This window comes from Pteronotus mesoamericanus, unplaced genomic scaffold (genome assembly GCF_021234165.1).
Source record: "Pteronotus mesoamericanus isolate MK-2021 breed Mesoamerican mustached bat unplaced genomic scaffold, CSHL_Meso_final contig_20, whole genome shotgun sequence".
NCBI classification, from domain to species: domain Eukaryota; kingdom Metazoa; phylum Chordata; class Mammalia; order Chiroptera; family Mormoopidae; genus Pteronotus; species Pteronotus mesoamericanus.
Window position 1 is genome coordinate 91621010 of NW_026555085.1, and position 19036 is coordinate 91640045.

Genomic DNA, 19036 nt, shown 5'->3' on the forward strand with positions numbered 1-19036 from the left:
AGAACCAAGCGTGCTGGATGGAGGTCCACCTAACCACTGGTTAACACTTGGTGCTGTTTAACCACCGACATGTGTGCCGTGACTCAGATGGTCTCATTGCGGTATATTGCAACAGGAGGCCCCCCCCAGGACCACCTTGCAGACCCAGATGCATGCTAGGTACCAGCAGGGTTCCATTGTGCCCCATCGGCTCCTCACTCTGCATCAGGAAAGCCTTCCTTGACATTGTAGACCTTCATTTTAAGGTGCAGGTGTTCAGCCTGCTCCAGGCCTGCCGCACTTTACTTGACAACGTCAATTAGGTGCTTCAGGGAGGTGAGCACCCAGGGCTTCTCACCATGGATGAAAACCACTCCCCTGTTGATATAGATGATGATGTGGCCAAAGGTATGGAGCTGCTTCCCTTCTGTCACTTTCCAATGACAAACATGAAGACCATGTTGTGCTTTTTGGCTTTGGTCTCAGTGATGTCCTTAAAGTTCATGGGCACGGAGCTGGTCAACACGCGGATGCCCCTCTGGGTGATGCTCTTGATCTCCTGTCACTCCTGCATGGCCTTGTACTGGAAGTCTTCCACTCCATATGGGTGAGGTAAGTGATATTCTCCCATGCCCTAGGCTGCATGTAGTCACCAATGTTGAAGAACATCTCCCTATTGATGATGTCAAGTGCTTCACTGAATTTGTCCTTGGCAGATGAGTAGGTCAACTCTTGGTCTGAGAACATGGACTTCTAGCCCAGTACCACCTGGTAATCTTCTCTTACTTTGGGTTGTTAACGAGCCAGGGGCAGAGCACTTGAAGCCACTTGGGGAAGAGGTGCTTTTCAAGAAGCCCCACTAGGCTGGAGACAGATCATCCCTTCCCAGTCAATGACCCAATAAAAAACATCAATGTGCTGCTGGTGGGGGTTAATGACCACCTCTCCAAGACACACCCTCAGCTCAGCCACTATGTTTCTGACCATAAGTTCTTCCCAGGGGCCGGGGTGAAGACATCTCTCCAGGGCTGGAGGATGAGCTTGTGAGAGGGGTCACTGGGGTACCACTTCTGCAAGGCACTGGGCAGCTTGACATGGATGGGAAAATACATTGCCTCCGGGAATGCCTACAAGAGAGGAAGCCATGGGTGGATCCAAGTGTGGATGGAGACGGTGTACTTCAGTGGGTTCCAGTTTTCCACCATCTTCTGCAGCTTGAGGAAGATGAGCTGGTCCAGTATATTATCCAAGACCTACCTGGGATAATGTGCATCCAGCTATCCAGTAAGTCCACCAGCAGCTCAAAATTTCCTAGTTGCCACTGGTTGACAATATTTCAAACAAAAAGCATCCAGACTTTTCATATAAGCCTATGAAAGGCATTTGCTGAGAGATCCTGCCCACCATAGCATAGATCTGGTTATTCTCCAGAAGGCTTTCCTACTTGGAGGTGATCTTGGTGTTGTAAATACAGTCATTGAAAAGATCCCACTTCCTGAAGTACTCTTTTTCATGAGCAGGTAGATGATGGCCACGGCGAGGTCCACCAAGTCAGATATCTGGCACTCCTGCAGGGTTGTCCTGCAGGGTTTCAAAGATGCCAGTGTACTCGCCCAGGGTGAGGTGGGTGGCTGCAATTGGGCTGCATGCATTTCTTGCACTCCTCCACTGTCTCTGGGACTTTGCTGAGGTTGGAGATGGCCCACTCCTCGTGGTCCAGGACCTCCAACATCTTCTCCAGCTTATGGAAGAGGTTAACCACCATGCCCTGCCATACTGCAGCTGCTGGTCATTCTGGATGATCTATTAATCCATGAAATCGATGAGCAGCTGCAGGTTGTACTCCAACTCCGGCAGAACAAAGCCTAGGGCCTTGGCTTTTTTGCTGGGCTATAGCAGCTGCTATGACTGCAGTGGCAGCCCATCATTAAGGATGTTGTGCTTGTGGCTGATCTGGCTGTAGCTGTAGTAGACTTTCTGCTCCTGGCCATTTGTGTTTATGACTTTGACCTGAGAAAGCTCTTTCTGAGGAGCAGTGAGCTTCTTGCTAACCCTGCCCTTGGCCTTCAATGTTTCTACTGTCTTATAAGAGTGTTTACACTTCTTCTTGCTTCCCCTGGGATCTCTTTTCCACTGGTTCAGCTCCTTCTGCTTCTTCTTCAGAGTTAACAACAAGGAAGTCTTGCAGGGACTGAGTGGTCCACTCCAGGCCATAAGCTTCCATATTACTTTTCCCTTTCTCTGTTTGGCTTTGACTGGGTTAATGACATCTTGTGTGTTCTTCCAGGCATGTAGCTCATCTTCTGCAGAAGTTTCTGATCAAATCCTTTTGTGTGTCTTTCCCAGCAACCAGAACCCATAAACAATTTGGACCCTCCTGCAAACCCTTTTTGGTTGGGTTTAAAATTGCCACTAGTTTTTAACTGCTTTGCTCTGAAATCCTTAGGAAATTCAGCCTGCTTAACAGGTTTTTCTTCACCATGATAATTTTCCAGGTATGCTTCCTGTGTCACCTTTTTCTTGAGCCTGGCACTGATGAAGTTGACTGGCAAGGAGTAGTCATCAGCCCATTTACTTCCAAATCTTCATCCAAATCTTGCTCTGCCCACACTCTGTAGGTAGCCTCTTCATTGTTCTGCCAATGCTGTTGCTGGTTGAGATTGAACTCATTCTTCAGATCCTCACCAGTGGTCTCAAAGCTCTTCTTCTCATCCTCATCCAAGTGACCTTCCCTGACCTAGTACAAATGGGACAGTGATATGGCCAGTCACTCATCTGGGTTCAACATCCCAAAAACAGTGTCCCAATACATGTGACCTGACTCCACAGACCACCTTGGGTGAGGGGGTCACCTTGCTGTAACCCAGCCAGGTGAGAAAGGGCAATGAGGATACAAACAAATGAACTCTGTGTAGAGAGCAGATGTAGAGATGCTGGCCTTCAGAACTCCTGGAAAAAGATGAGGGAACAGCCAGGGACCATGATCTCTTTGCCACCTGCTCCTGGAAACAAGGTAGCAGCTGGTGGATGTGGCTCCACATGCCCCAGAGTTTCAGGCTTTGCTGGCAGCCAATCAGAATGGCTGCTAAGTCCATTGCCCTGCATTCTTCATCTACTCTATCCCACCCTTGAGTATCACAGTGAAACTTAGTGATGAAAGTTCATAAGACACCCTGTTATATTTGGGGGTAGTTCGCATTGTTAGGGACTCTTGTCATTATGTTGGACTGAAATGACCTCATCTGATGCTTTTGAGTTTCAATGGACAGTTTGCTTCTTGAGAATGGAGATATGTCTTACTTCAGTATCTCTAGTGTTGGGAAACGTCCTGTGTGGTTTCAGGAACTGCAGCCCCGCTGACAGGCAAGAGGGCCGCAAGGCTGGAGCTAATCAGGGAGGCCTTGGGAAAACAGTCCACTGAGGAGACAAAAACCTGTCTCCCTGGCAAGGGTGTAGCCCCTGCCTCCCTCACATCATCCTGCTTGGCCCTGGAGGATGGCTGGTTAGTCAATGACGTGTAAGATCCCTCGATGGAAGGGGCAACCTAAGACAGGCACAGCCACAATGGGCCTCAGAAAAAAACTTGGGGCGGGGCATGGAGAAAGAGCAAAAAGACCCTCACCCCTCGGCTTTGATATGGCCAGGGTCTTCATTCTGTTTGAAAGAAGTCTCCTTGTTTCCTGGCTGCCTTGCCCTCCACCCGCCTGGATCGAGTTTGAAACAACACTGGAGACAGCCCTAAACTGGATCTGGCGGTTCCTAGGGGAAATCAGCCCTGAAAGTAAATTCTTAAAGCATGCTTTGTTTTTCCCTCAAAACCTATGATAACCAGCTCATGCTGGGAAGGAAATGCACAGGCACTGACCCTAAAAGCTTTGGCGCCCTTATGTTTACACTCTCATGTTTACTCATCTCGTCTCAGACCCATGTAAATGGACCCATGTAAATCGGTGTATTCCTGCCATTTGTTTCCTCAACATCATCTATTGCTCTGTAAACATTAACATACTGATGTAATGAGATCACCTGTACATTCTTATTACCTTGCCCCGTTGATAACTCTTTCAATAAAAGCCTTTGGAAGAAGGGGGCTCGGGGCTTCTCCACTAGAAGGAAGAGCCATTTCCCCTCTCCTGGCAGACAGAGACATTTTCTGGGATGACTCATTTTGTTTGCCCCTGTCCGTGACAACCCCAGGACGGGCTCTGCAGGATCAGAGCCCACGCTCCCACCTCACGCCAGCATCTAGGATAGTGACTGGCACATAAAAGGTTCCCAAGCAATGTCTGCTGAATAAAAATGAGTATTTTTGCCTCTGGAGTCACACTGAATAAAACGAATCTCTTGTCCACAGCCAGGTTTTCAAGTATGTAAACAATACTGCAGAAGTTTGTATCAAGCTTCTCTTTTATGAGTTGGGCATTCCCAGCTCCTTAAATCGTTTTTCACTTGCAAAGCAGTATACCTGGCACAGAAAAAGAATTTATTTATATTTAATTAAAATAAAAAGTCTTGCTTTGGAAAGCATATGTATGTGTGCGTTTATACAGAGAGAGGGGGAGAGAAAGGCAGAGAGACTTTACACACTGCCATGTGGGGACCAAACCACACAACAGCTCTGGGAATAATAGAGATTCTGCAATGCTAGACATTGTTTCGTCTTAGTTCATTGGAGCTGCTATAACAGTGTCATGACCTGGGTGGCTCGTGAACAGGAGAATCTACTTCTTGCAGTTCAGGAGGCTGGAAAGTCCACGATCAAGGTGTCAGCATACTCAGTGTCCTTCTCACATGGTGGAAGGGGACTCTCAAGAGAGTCCCTTTTATAAGAACACTAATCCCATTTACCAGGGCTGCACCCTCACGACCTAATCACTCCCCAAATCCCCTACCGCCTAATCAGATGGGGGCTAGGATTTCAACATAACGGAAATTTCCTTCATAGTAGTCTTCTTCCCAACAAACACTACAACAGCCTCTGGACGTCAGAGGGTTGAGGGTTTCCATGTTCTAGCTGCAGATCACGTGTTTATCTTCCCTGGATACACAGGAGTCCCCTTTTTGCCCCTCTCTTCATCATCCTTATAGCACCTCTGTTCCACTTGCTATCCATTTTCTTAAATAGAAGATTTGAGGAAAATCCCTGGAGTGGATTATAATAAGTTGCCAGAGGAAATGTTTCTGTTTTAAAAAGAAAAAGCAAGCAAGAAGAAGATGATGCTGGCTTTGTGATACTCACGACAAGCTGCTGTTTGGAAGGCAAATCTGTTACTCTTGCCATCTCCAAGCATCTCTGGGAGACAGTTGTGGAAGAAAATCCTCTGTATTGAAGATTTCTTTTTCCGGAGATACATGGTGTGAGGAGTGGTCAGACTTCTATACGGAAAATGAGAGGTGGGGCCCATGCCAGAACACTTTTATAAGGAGAGACATCAGAGATCGAGTAAGATAGAAGATTCAGAAGACATCAGGGTCGTATGTCATAAATGACTGGTGGGATTTGCATTGCTTTCTTTCTCCCCACCTCTCTGCTGCAGTGTCAGAAGCCTGGGAACCTGGTGCTGAGGGTTTTCCCTATTTGAATTGCAGCATTTGTTCAAAATGTATCCTTAAACCTCTGACTGAGCTACTAAAAATAATATGACTCCTGAGACAATTTGTGAGTAATCCTCTGAACAGAAATACAGGAGAGGGAGGAGAATGTTTGCAGCTGAGATTGGAAAGAGAGAAATCAGTGAGGGAGAAAGACTCCAAACGACCACAGGAGGTGATGTAGGAACGCTCATCTCCTTTCTGATCATCTCCCGTTTTGTCTGTTTAACGGAAATATTCAAAGACACTGAAGAGATGCCTAGAGCGATGCTTTTGGATAGTTCAAAATTAAGAAGGAACAATGCGAAATGATTCTTAAAATAGAAAAGTCATATCCAGGAGAATTGTACAAGACCTTATCTGTTGAACCACAGTTTATTCTTGTGACCAGGAAAAGCAGATTAAGTACAAAAAGCTTAGTTCCGGTTTGAACACTCTGATGATGTTAGTGCTGAAAACAAAAACAGAAGCAAAGATTTGCCCTGGGAGTTAGCTTTAGACCTTCGGAGAATCAGGAATAGTCTAAATATACCCCAGTCTAGGTCCTTAGCACAGAGCCATAAACACACAGCTCTCAGCTTTTGAGCACATTGAGACAGTTCGAAAACTGTAGTGTCTCCCTTTGTCCCTTGTGGCTCAAACTATATGAATCTCTAAAGAGCCCTAACCATCATTAGTCAGGCATAACCTAAATCAATGAAAATAAATAAGATTATTTGGCATGCTGTACTTTGATGTCAGTTCCTCAGTTCTTCCAGGGGAACTAATTCAGGTGATACTATATCAAATAATGTCTGGAGGTAATGTAATTCAGATGATTTTGCATTTTAAAATAATCTCCATAAAGTTAATTTAATTTTGATAGTTCAGAAAAATACAGAAAAAAGCAGCTTTTTCCATCCAAATGAACAACATTGACTTTGAGGGCAGTTGTCTCTGGATTTTAAAACAGAAAAGAAAGAGCCTCCTGCCCTGATTCCATAAATCAATTGCCAGTTATACCTTAAAACTTTCTAACCAAAAATCTACTCCGATTATTGTGCCAGCTGTCCCAGAACATCTTGGAAGGATTTATTATTTATTTTTATATTGTCCACTATTAAGATTTGAATTTGATATAATTGTAGGAACTCTTCTTTCCACCTCATATGATACTCCACGGCCCACCTGTCCAACATTGCTAGTATTATTATTATTTACAGAGAGGGAGAGACTCACATTTCTCCAAACAATGAAGGTTGTTTCTTAAATCTATAATCTACCAGGAACAAAGATCATCACAGTGCAATATATCACTGACAAAGTTTGGTAGTGTTGCCCACTATCTAGTCACCTCAATAGCCCCATTTCAACAGTAGAATCGGTGGTATGACCAGTTTAAGGAGGCACTATATTAAAAGTTAGATTTGTGGGAAATGCCTCTTTTCTACACAGCCCAAGATGTGGTTCTCTGGAATTCTGGTAAAAGTGGGGGTGGAGCGGCTCACTCTGACCCAATCTAGAGCACTTGTCCCAAGAACTGATATTGAATTCTGTCTAATGGTGAATCCAGTGGGCATTTTTCACATCTAAAAATATCCTAGGTTTCCCTAGAATTATGGCCCATGAGATGAGTTATCTTGCTCTACCTGTTTGCCAGACTGCATTAAATTTGGAGTCCAGCTTCACACACTCTTTTATCTGCGGTGAGAAACCAGGAAACAATTAAAAGGTCAACACTTTATCAAAATGTATCCAGACATTCAGCTGTTGCAGATCTCCAGGGCTGGGGCCGCAGTCCTGAGACACGCCACGGGTTTCTTGGAGAATAGTACCTGCAAGGTAAAGAATAGGTCATTTTTTGCTCAGGCTGAAATGCAAATCACAATAAAGTCAAAATCTGTGATCCGCTGTGAAAAAGAGATCATGCCCAAAAAAATCATAGGGAGAATACATAAATTGCAGGCATCAATTTCAGCAGCTCTTTAGAAAAGGCAATCTTGATTTTATTTAACAAACATCTTTATAAACCCCTGAGCTGGGTGTTGTGGTCAACTCAGTGCTGCTCTAACCTGAGAAGTAGAGATGAGCGAGGGCATGGAAAGATTAATATTTTAATTCTAGTAATACGGATCAAGGGTCATATTAGGGAGGTGCTGTGGGAAATAGCCCACCTGGCACCTGACCTGCTGGCAGGTACTGGTTGCCCTTCTCAGAGGAATGTGCAAGGTTAACAGGTACTCTTCGCGCACCCCTCCCTGGAGTGGGACTGCCTGCCTGCCACGAGGGAAGGAAAAGCAGCGTCTGCAAAGCTGTTTGAAGAGTGTTGTTGCGAAACCGCGCTTGCTGGCACTGTATATTTCTATAAATATTGGGGGAAGCTTGTCTCTTTGGAGATCAAACAAGACAATAGGTAATTATAGCTGGATGCTACATGGATGGCCAGAGTCTATCCAGGGGAATGGAAACAGAAGTAACGAGAACACCTGTTCCTGCTGGAACCACTTCAAGCCGGCTCCCAGGTTTGGCTGCAGAATGAGGACAAAACGACTGCTTTTACCGAGGCAGCCCCACCCACCCCGACGCGTCAAGAGGAGTGTGAGCGTGGAAGATCGTCATCCTCGGGAGTGGGCTGAATACATGACAGACACGGGCTGTGGAGGACTTAGCAATGTGGTTAATGGGGAATAAAAGGAGAGCAGACGCTTTTGGTTCCTCTTTAATGTCCTGAAAGTTCTGTCTCATCAAGATCCGAAAGAGTCCAAGGATTGTCTCTCCCACAGATAACATTTACAAGGCTAAAAGCGCCTAGAATCAGAGGTTTACAAAAATGAAAGTCCTTGTTTTTATAGCACTGCTTTCCAGGGACACAATCAATAAACATTGAACAATAAGGTCGGATAGATGTGTAAGAGTTGAAAATCTAGTAATAATACAAAGCAGAGTTTGGTCAATAATAATGAAAAAGGACAATAATATAAACCAAATTTTGGTTAATTAAGTGAAAGGAAAAAAGAAAGAGAAACATTAGTCTATTACAACAAAAAGAAGGGAGAGATTATTTCAAAGACATTTGAGGAACAATTAATGAACACTCACTCAGCTTTTGAATTCATTTTTTTCAATGCCTAGATATTACCAAAAGAAGTACAAAAACTAGGAATGAGAAGCTATTGTTTTCTATCGGAACTTTAGTAACTGAGTGAGCTATTTTGCTGCTCGGTGCTTTAGTTCTCTCACTTACAAATCCTACATAAGTAATAAAACAAACTGGAATTAATCATTTCCTTCCTATTTAACGGAGAATCTAATGAGGATGACTAAATTGCTCCCAAGATAGTGTTTTGGACTCTTCAGCAGAAAAAGAGATGGAAAGGCATTATATTATTGATCCTTTTGTAAACAAGGTGCTTATGGAAGCACTGACATTGAGAAAATGTTATAGTGCACTAGTCTCTGTAGCTGGGATAGGAAAAGAGAGTACTCTGATGCATCCTGTTTCTTATAAACACATTTACATTATATGAGATTTTAGAATCTTGAAAGTTGAAAAAACACTTTACAGATGGCATAAAATTAAGGCTATTAATTTCAGCAGACAAAATTATAGAAAGACATTTCAAAATAAGCAGACAATGGGTTAGGTGCTGGAGACAGCACAGCAAAAATATTTTTTATCTTCAAGGAGTCAACAGAGATGAGGTGAGGTAAAGTCACAAGCAAATTAATGCAAGGGCGTTCCATTGCAGACCTGTGTAAATGGACATGACAACAGAGGAGAAAAGGCAACAAAATCTAACAAAAGGTTCAGAGTTTACCAAGGAGGTTATATAGGAACTGGATCTTATAGACAGTGAATTGGCAGTTAGTGAGTCAAGGGGCAAGGGCAGAGCAAACATAGAAAAGCACGTGTAAATTTCAGAGCTAAGAGGACATAACATGGAAAAGATGCCGCAAAGCTGGAGCTCAGGGGGCAGTGAGTTGGGTAGTGCTCTTATTGCAGGGACACCCTGTCTTTTATTTAATTATTCCTTTTGGTGCCCTCGTGTTATTTTTGGGGGGAATATCTGGATATGGGCTATTTTTGGCCAAGATTTCTCAACTGCCCGAGCCTTCGCTATTAATTGAAATGGTGCCCAACATAGCGTACCATCTAAGGATCAGAGTGCATGTGTTTATTTCCTTTTTACATAGTTCACCTGACCACGCTGTTTATCCACATGCCTAATTTCAAGTTGATTCATTTGACACAGCCATAAGCTAATTATTTGTGCTGCCTCCCAGGGGCTTTGTAACTCTGTATTTACAACAGCCTTTCTATTTAATAGTTTAGCAAATATGGAAAAACTAGTCACAACAAAAAGAAGGGATACTTACTCTTAGACTGGAAAGTGTATACTTATTTTGGATAGAACAGGATGTTAATGAGGTCACAGGGAAGCTCAAGTTCCCTGTTTCTGAGCCACAAATGGGACACTCATCTGCTGTGAGGTGGTTCACAAATGCAGACTCTTGATCAAAAGGAACTATTTACCATACTTATAAATTAACATAGTATAAAATCTAGGATTGAAGACAATTCAATAAATATTTGTTGGGCACGTAATATTTCCCAGGCATTATTGTAGGAGATGGAAATACATAGGAGTGAGCAGAACAAAGTCTTAGCTTTCAAAGGCTTCCATTCTAGACTGAAGAGACTGCTGAGGTGTACGTGCACACATACTTGCATAAATATGCACACATAAAACAAAATAAGGGGCATAAGGAGTGATGGGGGCATCATGAATGCTTTTTTATATTAAAGCTCAGAAAGGCCTCCTGAGTGAGGTGACATTTTAGGGAAGATCTGAGGTGCAGGAATGTGCCAAGCAGCAAGAACTAAGGTATGGACTCTGGGCTGATTGCAGTGTTGGGAGACTAGCAAGGAGGCTGATGTGAGTGGAGCAAAGTCGGACAAAAGGAGAGGCTAGAGGGGATATCAGAGCAATGGCAGGGCTCAGACCATAGAGTCTTGCGGGTTTTTGTCAAAGACTTTGGATATGGCTCTGAGTGAAATGAAAGGCCGTTGGAGGGTCATGAGCAGAGAAAAAGCATCAGATTTTCATTTTTAAATAATCACTTAGACTGGTATGGAGAGAAGAAACTGTGGGGGACAATGGTGGAAGCATGAGTCTATTGCAACGATTCAAGGGGATGCGAGTGGTTTCGTCTGGAGTAACAGCGGTGAGGATGTGGAAGGGGTGAACGGCGGCTTGATTGTGGATCCATTTTACAGTCATCAGAATGAGAGGGCAGGGCTTTTGTCTGCTTTTGTCTCCTGTGACTGCAGCTTCCAGAACAGTACCAGACGCATGGAAGGCACTTAGTTTAAAAACATTGAGTGAAAGCAACGGCTGGTAGGTTAGATGTGGGGAGTGAGAGAAAGAACGGAGTCAAAGGAGACTCCCAGATTGGGCCCTGAACATCAGGAAAGTGGAGATGACACTAGAGATGCTGAAAACTTTGGAAGAACAAATTCTTTTTTAAAAAATATGTTATTTATTTATTTTTTTAGAGAGCGGGGAAGGGAAATAGAAAGAGCAGGGAGAGAAACATCATTGCGTGGTTGCCTTTTGCGCACTCACTGCTGGGGTCCTGGCCTGCAACCTAGGCATGTGCTGTGTCTGGGAATCGAATTAGTGATACTTTGGTTTGCAGGCTGCCCCTCAATCCACTGAGCCACACCAACCAGGGCTGGAAGAACAAATTCTGGGGTGGGAAATGAGAGTTTGGTTCTAGCCATCGTAAGTAGGTAGGTATAAAAGCCTGGATTTTCAGGGCACAAGCCAGAGGTGAATATTTAAGAGCCAATAAAATATATACAATATGTAAAACCATAAGACTGGATGATTTCATCTGGGAAGTAATATAGATAAGGAAGAGAGCTGGGAATCCCTGAGGGACACCACCATGTCATTGCATCAAGGATGATGGAAATATCACAAAAGAAGTCGGAGAAAGAGCAGCCAAAGAAGGAGAAGGAGAAGCAGAGAGCGATGGACCAGCAGGCAGAGAAGAGAAAGTGTTAGTGAGGAGGGCTTCCCCATGTGCCAATGCAGTGAGGGGTCCAGTGAGGTCAGAGGTGACTTGTGGACAAATCGTGGGAAGATCACTGTTATCCTTATGACAGAGAATGGGAGAAGTACAAGTGGAAGAACTGAGTAGAGAGGACTGTGTAAATTATCTTCTGCAAATAGGGCTGGGGGTTAGAAACAAGCTGGTGGCTGGAGGGGAGTATGGGGTCAAGGAAACAGTCCAGCAGTGAGGGGAAAAAAACACACAAACAACAATTTAGGAGCAAGCTACATAAAATTCCAGGTCAACTGACAACACAATATTTCATGAGGAACAGAAAGTAAACATTGAATGAATACTTCTTTGGATCTCATAATTTATTTTTTAATTTACTTATGTTCTTACTGAAAAAAAAATTGACCTCAAATACGTTTGAGGATTGGGTCTCTCGAGCAACACCCCTAATGCTAAAATGTGCCCTGGCTTGTGCGACACCTACAACAAAGAGCATGATGGCGCCCTTCGTCTCTTCTGTGTTCGTTCTCCCTGTCCTCTTCATTAGGAAGTAGGTCAGCACTGAACTACCCAGCTGAGTTCATTTGATGTGGACGCTGGTCTTCAGTGCCTCGCCCCTTCCTCTTTCCGCTCTCCTGCGTCTCTGGGTCAGCTGGGTCCTGTCTCCCGACCTCGCCCCCCGACATGCCCCTCACCTGCTTTCGCTCAAAGAGGCAGGGGAAGCTTTCTTTTGTTATTCATCCTTGAAGAAAAGAAACCTCACAAATGTCAGCCAGAATCTAAAGCTGGGGGGAGAGAGGGAGGGTTAAGTTGTTATATAGTTTTACAAAATGTGGTATGAAGGCTGAATTATTTAAAGCCAAGTAAATCGCTATGAAATTTTTTTAAAAAAATCATGCCATTATTATTTCTGAAACACTGTCAGCAGAGACATCTAAGCATATTCACTGGGATGGTGTTATAAAATAAATGTATCATGCAAGAAAAGGCAATATATGTTAGGGTACTGGGGAAATTAAAATCTAATGAGAAAGCATCTTTAATTTATTTACTGAAGCTTACCTTGTGCAAGACACTGTGAGAGATTGCATGAAATATATAATTGAATAAGAAATAGTTTCCATGATTAGAAAAATCAAAAACAAGAATCAAGTATGTAATTATTTGCAGCTACCCACAACACACACACACACACACATTCCCACAAGCCTTGCAGTAGCTATTCCACAAACACACCGAGCATTTTCATATCTAGTATTTCTGCACAACCATTCCAGCTCTCTAAAGCAGCCTTCTTCCAATTCTCTGCTTTTGAAATGCTATTTCAAGATATGGCTTCCTGGGGACTTGCGGATCTCTACAACACAAATTAACCCCTTCTTCCCTCATGTTGCAGCGCTGCCCGTTTCCTGCTGATATATACATGTCTGTTCACCCCCTCAGACTATGAGCGCTTTGAAGAAAGGTGTTATCTTTTCTTCTCCTTTGAATCCCATCAGTCCCTGGCCCAGTGCCTTGCCCATAGTAAGAATGCAATAGATTCTTCGTGGAACTTAATTGTTTCCGAGATCATCAACCTAAGAAAGCTCAATCAAGGACAAAAAGCCTATAAAATTATTGGAGTCTTGGTAACACTGGCTAGAATTTATTGGGTTTAGTCTATGCCAGGAACTATGCAAAGAGCTACATATACAATATGTCTAATCCTTACTTTAATCCTTGTTAAGACTTCTTTGAGATATACTTTATTAAGCCATTTCTAAAAATGAGAAAACTGAGGGTCATAAATTTTACCTAGTGTCTTGATCGAGACAGTGCAATTGCAAGGGTCAGGTCTGAAGCTAATCTAAATCAAACTAAATTTGAATCTAGGTTTATCTGACTCCAAGTCTGTGCTTTTATCCACTATTCAAGCTGTCCTGGCACCAGCCTACAGCCATCTGCCCTGTCACTGGGAGAGACAGGACGAGCTCATTATTTATTGAGTGCTGTCCTGTGCCAGGCATTGTGCAATTGCTTAATATGCTTTATTTCATTAGATGTTCACAAAACTTGTATGAGATAGACTTAAAGAGGCTTGAAGAGTGTAAGCGAATTTTCCAAAATGCATAGCCAGAAGTAGCAGAACTGAGATTTCTACCCTAGCTTTTGCTTCTAATCAGGACATTATAATAAACCTTTCAGACACTAAGGCTTGGTTATGCCAGAGACCTCATTGCTCACTGAGCCCCCTTTGCCTTCCCAAGTTACTTTTTAAAAAAATATTTTCAATTAGAGCTTACATTCAATATTATTCTGTATTAGTTTTATGAGTACAGCATAGTAGTTAAGACAACCATGTACTTTACAGAGTGTTTCCCCAGATATTTCAAGTACCCACCTGGCCCCATGCACAGTTATTACAATGTTATTAATTGTATTCTCTATCCTGTACTTCACATCTTCATGACTATCCTGTAACTACCAATTTGTACATTTCAATCCCATCACCTTTTGCACCCTGCCCTCCAGTCCCCCTCCCTTCTGGCAACCACCAGTCTGTTCTCTGTATTTTAAAATTTTAGTTGACCTACAACACGATATTAGTTTCAGGTGCAGTGCATAGTGATTAGACATGATATAACTTAGGAAGAGATCATCACAATAAGTCTAGTACCCATCTGTCCCTGGACAACGTTATTATATTATTGGCCATATCCCCTGCACTGTACCTCACATCCCTGTGACTTACTCATTTTATATCTGGCAGTTTGTACCTGGTGCCAACTCCTCTCTCTTCCCACTTTTCCTCTTCTTAGAGACTGCAATTTTCCAGTCCTTCTATCTGCACCCTGGAGCCATTCCTTCCCTTCTCCATCCCCATAGCCCAAGGTCCTCCTCTGGATGCGGGCGAACCTGTCTCCTGGGGGCTCCCCGGCTCTCGTGGGCGCACCTGGGGGAGTCAGCCCAGAGGAGGTTGTCCCTCTTGTGCTACTTACCTCTGCCTCCTCCCTACCCCAAGTCAAAAGGACCCGAAACTCTCTCCCCTATCACCTCTTTAAACTACCCCTCCTGCCCATAGATTTTTTTCCCCAAGTTTTTACTCTTGCAAGATTTGTCAAGTCCACTGTGTGGCGGCTGCTCCTCCCACTGTATGCTTTGTTTGCAGCGGGCAAGTGTAGGAATTGGGGAGGGTTGGATTGACCTGTTGAATTATTGCCCTCGACCAACACGAGGAATGCCGTACCTGCCAATGGCGACCTGCACATAAAGAACAGGATGCAGAACATGGGACTGCTTTGATGCCTCAAATCAGGCAAAGTTGAGTGGAGAAGTAAGGGTTTAATCGGGACAGCAGAAAAGAAGTACGACTTCAAACTAGGTGACAGGTAGGACGTGCCTGGCGGGTTGAGTGGGTGAGAGGTGGTCAGATAACTCAGGGACACGAAAAGGAATGAGTCACTATTTGCTAGTTGTGAAGGTTGATGATAGAAGGAACAGCATGTCATGAGTAAAGGCTAAGAGAGAAGAGAAGTGATTCATATTGGAGAACAAGGAGCACTGAGGCCTACATACCCCTGTTTGAGGAAACAATCTTTGCACTCTCTCTGGTTTTCAAACATGGAATTGAAAACATGCTTGACTCAGTAACAATCCCAGTACTGTGAGTGAGAGTTCAGAGAACAAAGCCCTGCTAGGACACTTTCGGTAGTAGCTGATAGTCACTTAATTGGCCACATCATTAAAGTGTACATGGACAGAGAATCACACTTATGCTAATGAATCTCCAATAGGTAAAGTCTGTCTGACACTGAAAAATAACTGAGGTATTTAAACATTAAGACATAGTCAAATCTAAAGGCAAATCAAGTTTGTTCCAAGTGACCACAGTTCAAACCTTGGATAAACTGGCTGCCTGGTGAGCTTCCAGAAGGCTGCATTTCCAGAAATTATATGGCTTGTTTTTTATATGAAAGTGCTCTTCTTTAACCTGTTCTTATTCATTCACTTTTTTTTTTCCTGCTTCAGAGACATACGGTTTGTGCTTTTAACATTTTAAAAAATGATTTTTCCATAGAATTCCTCCTTTGAGTTCAGTGTGATTCATTTGCATCAACATCACAGTAACGCCTGTGAAGTGAGGGGTATTTCCATCTTTGCAACTGTGCAGACAACTCCTGCCTGTGTGTTTAGGGTTCAGTAGCATTTTTTATAATTCTTCCCTCTCACAGCTCAGAATATCATTTTAGAGAAAAATTTGCTCTTGATCTGCTCTGCAGTTGTCTACATGACAGTTCATTTTTTCCCTGTGGTGACTCAGAAATAAAATTCAACACTCTTTGTCCTATTGCTTTCTATCATCTTCTCCTTTCTCCCGTAGTGTTTCTACTGCTTTTCTGACAGGGCTGTGGGTGAAGTCCCTCACTCTGAGGGCTGGAAACCCTTTTATCAGAGCACTTAATTACTCCCATGGAATTTTATGTTAATTTGCCTCTTTACCTGCTAGGAGTCTGCTGAGAGCAGGAACCAGCTCTTTCATCTTTGTATCCTCTATAACTAAAACAGCGCCTGTCTCATAGGAGGTCTTCAATTACACTTATGAATATTTACGAATCTGGAGTGAGATGACTTAGATTAGACTGTCTCCCTGTCACCTACTTGCCTTGTGATACGGACAAAGCATTTTGTCTTTGCAACTCGTAACAACAACTTTTCCTTAATTAAGTTATTGAGATAAGGCCATGTAAAGTGTTTTATATATTATGAAGTCTATATTTACATATATGCTTCTGCGTTAACACTAAGGTTGGGTGTTGAAAATGATATAGGGGACAGTTCTAACCAGTGGTTCTCAAAATCAACCTAAGGCCATTTTGCCCTCTGAGGACATTTGGAATATCTAGAGGTATATTTGATTGTCACATCAGGGTGAAGGAGGCATCTTAGTTACCGACGCAGAGTGGGTAGGGACCAAGAATGCTGCTAAATATCATACAATGCACTGAAAAGCGTCCTATGACAGTTATCCAACTCAAATTATCACTGGTGCCAGCTGAGAAATCCTAGTGAGGCAGGAGATAGTCAGGAAGGAGGAAACTCCAGAGGTGCCCCAGGAAATAAAGAACATGGATAAAGGGCGGAGGCCCTGTCCTACCTCTGGTAGTTTCTGCATCTGGAGAAGCATTGAATCCTAGTGAATCAGGACTGCCCCTGCGCAGAAGATGCTACCTGACCCCTGCTTCATTATAATGAATTACATTGTGGGACTTTCTTCCCAGTAGCCGATCAAGGAAAGGAAGGCCCACCCTAAGGAATAAAAGTCCTCTAGCCCTTGAGTTTCTCCCTTTTTTTTTTTTTGCCCTGCTCCAGCTGCCCCTGCTGCTTGCTGCTGCTGCTGTTAGGCTCTTCTCCTTTCTTCTCTGCTCCACTCTGCTCAGAGTTGGCCTGTTCCCATGTTCTGTGTGGCTTAATAAATCTGCTTTTCCTCGCTTTCTGCTATAAACTCTGTGTGTTCAGTTCAATTTTTTGTCCGCGATCACCAAGAACCTGGTTACCTGTGCCCACCTGTGACACTAGTTCAGACTTGAAGGCATATGAGAGGTAAATCACTTACCTTAATATATTTGCCAGTAGACAATTGTCTGAGTGTTAACTTATTTTTACATAAATGGGGGCCATCATATTAATGAACTTACTTTCATAATTGTAGTGCCTTTGCTTACTCTCTGTTCAGTCTTCTAGAAACAGTAATCTAAAAGTGGGAGAAACTTCTGGTGTACTCTCCTGTAAGGCACACAATAGGCTTCTTCTTTCCTAGCTCCCAAATATAGACCAGATTCCATGTCTAGCTTTAACCAACGCCTTTTAAATAGAAGTTGCATGTGTTGCCTCAGGCCCAAAGCATTTAATGGCTGGTGCAAGACTGTCCAGTTCTTCTTGCCATTCCTGGTTTAGTGTTTACAGAAGCAGCCCAGCCATTGAGCTGGTGACAGGGCAGAATGCAAGCAGTCTAGGAGATTCCAGAGCATCACATGGGTGACAGCTGCCTAGAGACTCATCCAGGTCCTCATTAGATTTTACACAAGCAAAAGATCAACCTTTTCTAGGAAAAGCCACTGCAATGTGAGGGTTGTTCATTAACAAAGTTCAACTTAGAACTTAAGTAACCTCTACTCTAACAAAAGTGAGAACAATGCTGGTTTCACTGAGTACCTTATACTCAACCTGAACAATTCTTGGAACAGAACAGCTCTGCAGTAAATATTTTCATGCATAATTGGCAGAAGAAAGGGAAAAAATTATTGACTCAGTATCTTGCTTTTCAGAGTATCTCTGCCCAGTTGTGACAAATACATTGATTCTGGTCTCATGGTTTTTTCAAAGGGTCAGTGCCTGGAAATTTTGACTAGGGCATTTTGTGATATATAATCCTTCAACATTAACACATATTTAAATAATGCATAGCAAATCTAGAAACCCCTTGGTATTTTATCTGACTCTAAATGCCATAACCACATACACTGAACAACCCACTGCTGAGACTTCATGGTTTTTGGTTTCAAGGAAATTCCTTGGTAAATTTGAGTTCCAGGACTTTTTCTGTCACTGTTCAGCAGGTTTGAATTTGCAAAGCTTGCCCTCTTGCGGTCAAACAGCTCCAATCCAATCCACAAATTGTTACACCTACATAATAAAAACAGAAGAGTCTACTTGCCCCCTTTAAGGCACTAACTGATGAAAGCTCTCATTTACGGCACAACAGAATGCAGAGCAGGGCTTCTGGAACCACATATGTGGGTTTGTGGCTGGGACCCACCACCTCTTATCTGAAGGAAAGGGAGGACCCATTCCTTTGCCTGTAATAAATGGATAATTATATTATAGGACCTATATTATAGGACTGTTCAGCTAAATGCATTAATAGCTTACAGGGCTTAAAATATTATTTGCCACAGAGCCATTGTTCAAATAAGGTAAACTTCCATGAATTATATTGACTATAAACTAGTATCTGCACAAAATTACTTGAAAGTGCTGGGTACATTAACTGGGCAAGCAGTTGCTATTCCTAAAGAGGCTACATGCTTTACCAAATGAACATTTCAAAGTGTATTCAAAGCAGATAAAATTAAGAGCTTAAAAACATGACATAATCTATGTGCCTTCCACGCCATATTTCATTAAAGGTTCCATCAAGCTGTGACGACATTCCTGAAAAGACATGGGAATCCAAGTTTGTAAATATTCATATTTTTTCCAAAAAATGTCCTCAAATGGTTCAGAGAAAAGAGATATTTGTTAAATAGTCTTTCCCTGAGCTTTTCTATTTCCTTTTAAAATCTGTAGGCCGTGGAATAAACATTGCAATGACTAGCTTAGACATGAAAATCATATTGCAGATAAAAAAGTAGATAAATTGATTTTAAAAGTTTTT

At 42.9% G+C, this 19036-nt stretch overlaps 1 pseudogene; it reads right to left on the reverse strand.

Moving 5' to 3' along the window:
- Positions 1-281: 281 nt before the first annotated feature.
- LOC129067243 (tuftelin-interacting protein 11-like) lies at positions 282-2734 on the reverse strand (annotated as a pseudogene).
- Positions 2735-19036: the final 16302 nt, after the last annotated feature.